Here is a 6,170-nt window from a genome sequence, read left to right on the forward strand (position 1 = left end):
CTACAAAATGTCATTACAGATAAAAGATGAAAAGAGACAGATTGAGAGAGTGAAGGGAGGAAAAGAGGGAGAGAGAAAGGACCAAGATTATGAAAAGCTATAGAAAGAAAGTAATAATCTTTGGATTTTAATAGCTAAAATAGTTTTATTATTGACTAGGCCCTCTTCTAAGCATTTCACTTGTATTAACTCATTTAATTTTCATCTCAGCCTTATAAAGAAAACTTTTATGTTACAAATGAAGAATCTTGGGCCCAGAAAGTTTTTAAAACTTGTAAAAATTACAGAAGAAATAAATAGTGCAGTTGAAGTTTGAGTTGTTATCTGGCTCTAGAGGCCAGCATGTAATTTTTTCCTTTATGCTTTTAGATGTCAACCAAGTGTTTTGAAGTTGTTTTCTGGTTTCACCTTTTTTTAGAGGATATTTTTTGACTAAACATAAAACTTTTTTTCATTTCAAATATATGGTGCTAATACACTTCCCCTGTTTATTTTCAATGAATGAGGATCACTCTAGAAATATATTTTTTCACATTTCTATAGGGCCTTTAGTATAAACAATAGCAGTAGAAATTAATTTATAGAAATTACACTTAATAATTGTATATATGGTTAAAATTAAAGGCCATTGTCCCCAGTACATATAGGTAATAAAATTGTAATAAATGACAAATAATGATTAAATAATGAATAAGTATCTTAATCAATAATAATTAACTAATAAGCCAACACTTATGGGAAGTCTGTCATATTAACATAGCATAACATTGATATCTATAGCTTCTGATATTTTAAAATAGAAATTATTGTAGTACACAATGGTCCATACTTATTAAAATTTTAAAAACTAAAAGAACATTAGCCACTTTTCCTTGACTTTTACATTTTTGCCAGTATTTAGGGCAAATGGAAGATGACAAGCAATGATTTTTTTCTTTATGCTAATTTTATTTAAACATAGAATCGCTTCTCGGCCTTTTGGCTAAGATCAAGTGTAATATCTGTTCTTATCAGTTTAAACATAGATATTTTATGCCATCTTCTAAAGATGCAAAATTATTTTTTTTCTCAGTTTTGTGATTAATATCAATTCTAACATTCTAGAGAAATATTACTACATGCTCTGCAGATCATATAAATGTTAGGAAAATATAACACATGAAAAAATTATTATCTTCCAAAATGATAGCATTTTGGGAATAGGGACAACATGCATTCTCAAATACACTTATAAACATGTTTTTAAGTTTTGTGATTTAAATAGTTTAGATTAGCTTACTAACTTTAATATGATATGGATGTTTTATGAACTGATAAAACATTCTGTAATCAAAATACTTTTACTTTTTCTTATATTACCTAAAGAATCTTGAGGGATGAAATATGTAATTATAAGTGTTTATTCTAGATAAGTCATTTAATATGAAAGTATAATTTAATAATCTAACATGTAATTGAAAGAGTTCTAGTAGAAAATAATGTAAGGAAATATCCAATAAAAGTGAGCAGTTGAATCACAAATCAAAGTGAAATAAAATTTTATTTGGAACATTTATCTTACTATAGTCATTTCACTCTTTCAATTTTTTTTCTAATATAGTAAAAATTCTGCATACATCTCACATAAGAAATGAATATGACCTACTAAAAATTCATGATCCACAGTTTGAAAATTGTTGCTATAGTGCATATTTCCCCTGTTGCTACCTCCAACATCTTACCTACAGTGGTCCCTTGACATCCTATGGCGGTGCACGCCTTGCACTTCTATCAGGTAAGGGGATATTTGCTGAGGTTCAAGCAGCCGAGATACATCATACAACTAACATACCTGACTTCCAACTGCCAAATTTCTCAGACTTTTTTTTTTCATTTTCCTCAGCAGCCTGAGGAAAGTACATTTCCCTTTCCTCCTATTGCTCATAAAACCACCCTGTGCCACAGTTTTTGCAGAACTCTGTAACAGACTCTCATCCTGGGGCTTGGCTTTTATATAACATGTGAAACATGTGCAAAATTCCTAAGATAAGTCCATATAAAGTAGCTTACCTTGTGGAATAGGGGTGACAGGAAAATACATGAGTATTAAATTGGAGATATAAATCATAATATGAGCAATTCAGTCATTTAATTTTTCTAGGATTTAGTGTCCACATCTATTAGTGAGATTCTCGAATTCTTTAATAATCCAATTTAGCAATTTTGTATAATTCATTTATTCTAAATAGCTCAAGACCATATATATAGACATATATAAGAATATATAAATAATGACTAAATAGCAGCTAAAAATACTCACAGATTGGAGAATTAGCCATAAAATATATATGAAATCTTGCTACTGTCCACATAACTTTGAGCAGTTAATTAAGTGTACTGGCACTTGGTGTTTGTATATAGAAGTTGGGAAAATATATCTATGGTAAGTGGGTAGTAATTTAGAAGATTAGATAATATATTATATATAAAATTCCTCCTTCAGTATTTGCAAACCAAATGAATGATAACTTCCACCTCCTGCTCATCATCCTAGTTATCATTACCCTCATCATAAGCATAAACACTACTATGTATTTATGTAATCAATATACATTTATTTTTTTCCTAATACATATCAGGAGTGGTACTGAATTAATATTAGTGGTTAAGATGTGAATAGCATTATACACAAAAGCCAAATCTACAATCACAAGACAAAATATCAGTCTATCCAAGAAAAATTAGACTATATTTCAGAATGCCTGAACAAAACACTATTGGTTAAATCAATTATTTAAAAAATTAACTTTTAAGACTTAACTTCTCTTTGAAGATCTGGCCAACAGACTCAATCTCCATTTTCTGAATTGTGTTTAAGGGAACTCTGGTCACATAAGGTGCTCCTGGGGGAAAAAGAATAGGATTCCATGATAAAGTAAGTTGGGAAACACTGTACTGGATCTCCTTTGGAAATTCTCAATGCACAGTAGCATGTTAACACCACTGAGAAACTTTTTAGTAAGAAAATACTTAATTGTATTTATCCCTATAGCATTAAAAACTATTTGACTTAGGAAATCTTTTTAAATTATAACTTTTGACATCCTTTAGAGCTAATGGCATATAAAGGTACTTCACGAATTATTAGTAAAATAAATTAAATCATCTATAAAAGAAATACATACATCTTAAAAATTCAAGTCACTAAAGAAATTTTACAAATATAAATAATAACTGTGTGAGTTGGTATATATTTGAAACTTGGAAATCCGTTATGCCAGTGAATTACTGATGATTTTACTTCTTAAATGCTTCTTTCAGTAATTCAGATATTCTATATGATAAACATTTTTTAAATAAATAGGAAAATTAACATGTAAGTATAGAGTTTTTGTAATATATCTGAATATTATAAATTAAAATCTAATCTTAATAAGTATTATACATGTGCTAACATGACAGTCATTAGATAACAAAGTGAATTTTATGACTAATAATTATCTAAATATTTAGTATTTGTATAAAGAGATTAGTAATTTTCTAATGACCCCCACATTCTGAAAAATATGAAATTTGAAGCCAATTTAAAGTATTAATTCATGGGTTTCAGATAGTTACTATTTAACTATGACATAAATTGAGGTACACATATGACAATAAAACACACTGATCCTAATTATGGAAATTTAAGCACATACAAGTTTTTGTGTGCAAAAAAACAAACAGAAACCATTCACTTCTATATTATATAAAATTTAACTCATTAAAAACCCATTTGATCCCATTTTATTTTAATTTGCTTTGTGGTATTACTTATCTTTAGTAGAAATTAAATAGAGCTGGTTATTTTTCCCTGGAAAAGAAAATTTACAGCAAATCTGTAGGGCTTAAACATACAAATAACAAAACATGAACTCTAATAAAAAAGATTTAAATGTAATCTGTCTATTTAAATAGCTCAGTAAATCAAATGAGATGGACTATGTTGCCAATCATTGATAAAAATTCACTGTCTATTCATAGTCCACAATATTTATGGAGTGCCCTAAATTCTGCCATTTCCAGAAGTATATAAGACAATAGCAATGTTTATATTTATTTTCCTGCAATCCTTTTACATCTTGTTTTTTTAAGGCAAGTATGGAATCACTCTAGGAAGGATATGAAATTTTTTCATAGCTCTTCAATTCACACACACACGAGACCTAGAAACAAAATCCAATTCATCCAAACACACATAAAAAATACCTCCCATATTTTAGGTCATCAAGATCTGGCACTGAAATTCATAATCAGTGAGTACCTCTTGCCTCAGTAAGAGCTCTTTTCATCACTGCCTTGAAACTGAGGGAAAAATCAAAGGGAAAAAATGGCCCGCTGCTTCTCTGATAATTTTTAGAATTGCCATTAATGCAGAAGATATTTCAGAAAGTTGTCCTCTGCTACTCCTCTTTTCTTCATTACTTAAGTTAAGTGAGTCCAAGTGTGTATGTCACCATTAGAGAAAGAAGTCAGAATGCATAATTTCTACAACATGATAATTAAAATCAATCTTGTCTGTGAAGGACTTGAACTTTGGACTTAAGTGTAAATCGACATTGATCAAAAATAACTGAAATCCAAGGAGTAAAGAAATTTTGCAAGACCATTTCCCTGCTCTAAATGAGTTTAAGTTCCACTGATGAAAGAAATGTTCTCCAGGACACTGCGGTAACACACAAATGAAGAAATGTCAGTTACTCCTAAGAAATCGCAAACTTTCACAATACAGCCAGAGAACATTTTAATTTAAAAGAAGAATAAAAGGATAGATTTAAAAGGCCAATGAGATTTAATGCTGATTTTTATAAGATTTTATTTTATTTATTTTTTATTGGGGTGGAAACACTAAACATGAGTTCTATCCTCTTAACAAATTTTGAAGTACACAAAACAGTGTTGTTAATGATACACATTGTTGGACAGCAGAACTCCAGAACATATTCCTCTTGTATAACTGAAACTAAGATATTAAAATGAATTAGTAAAATGATAGGTTGTGAGAACTTTGAAAACAGTAGAATTTATGAAGACCAAAATCATATTCATGAAGAACAAAATAACTTCTGAAGAGGTTTATTACCCCCCACAGTGGTTTCTAGATTAATGGATCAAAAACTGTGGCAAAAACGATTTATCTGAATTTTAGCAAAGACTTTCTTATGATTCTTTAAATAATGAAAAAAAATTTTGTTGAATAACTCCCTTCAGAGAGGTGGATTAACAGATGGATTTACTTAGGAAAGAGGGATCTTTTGGCGTTAGGTAGGTGCCCAGTATTTTCTCAATTCACTATCAAACGAACATTTATCACACGACTGCTCTATGTCAGGCAATATGCTTAACACCTGGACAAAGGGGACTTAGCAGGAGCTGAGGGGGACTCACATAATTGGGAATTTTCAATGTTGGGGATGACTACAGATGAAAATGGAGGGGATTGAAGGAAAGATCCACAGAAAGTCAGCCTCTGAGTTGTTGAAGGAGAGGAAAGTCAGACTACCTGGAAACTAAGAACAGAGTCATGGAGAAGGCAATTAGCAAGGACAAGTAAAACAGGAGGAAAGGATACACAGTTCATTCAGGAAATTGCAAGTAAAGTATAAAGCAAGAGGGAAAGTAGTAAAGTAAATGAGCCTAGTAGTATAATAAGAATCCAGAAGAAAAATGTGCAGCATATATCATGCTAAGAAGTTTACATTTCATCTTGAAAACTACAGGAAGAGATGGTATCTGTCAATTTGAGAGATTAATTGGATGGATGGAGACTGAAGACGGAAAGCTGGAAACATAGTAGTTACTGCAGTCATTCAAATAGGAGAGACTTTGGGGATGGAAGGAAGGAGACATTTTAAAAATACAGGTTGATGACTCATTCAACAAATATTTGTCAAACATTTGCTCCATGTCCCCGGCTTGGTGTTGGGGCTACAATGCTGAATATCACTGTTTCAATGTTTTAATTCTTGCTTTCTTGGAGCAACAGCTGCCAGGTAGTGAATTTCTTGCCAGGTGCCAGGCACTGTGCTGAAGGCATATCACAAATTATCTAGTTTTATTTAATCCTCATACTGATTTGGAAGGCAGATATCATAATTCCTGGACACTAAGATGAGTTTTAAAAAAAAGAGCTCAGCAAAGTATAAGAGATT

The 6,170-nt window shown here is 30.8% G+C and overlaps 1 pseudogene; it reads left to right on the plus strand.

Moving 5' to 3' along the window:
- The first annotated feature begins 962 nt into the window (after positions 1–962).
- LOC129063604 (uncharacterized) lies at positions 963–1,077 on the plus strand (annotated as a pseudogene).
- Positions 1,078–6,170: the final 5,093 nt, after the last annotated feature.

This window comes from Pteronotus mesoamericanus, unplaced genomic scaffold, assembly GCF_021234165.1.
Source record: "Pteronotus mesoamericanus isolate MK-2021 breed Mesoamerican mustached bat unplaced genomic scaffold, CSHL_Meso_final scaffold_85, whole genome shotgun sequence".
NCBI lineage: Eukaryota > Metazoa > Chordata > Mammalia > Chiroptera > Mormoopidae > Pteronotus > Pteronotus mesoamericanus.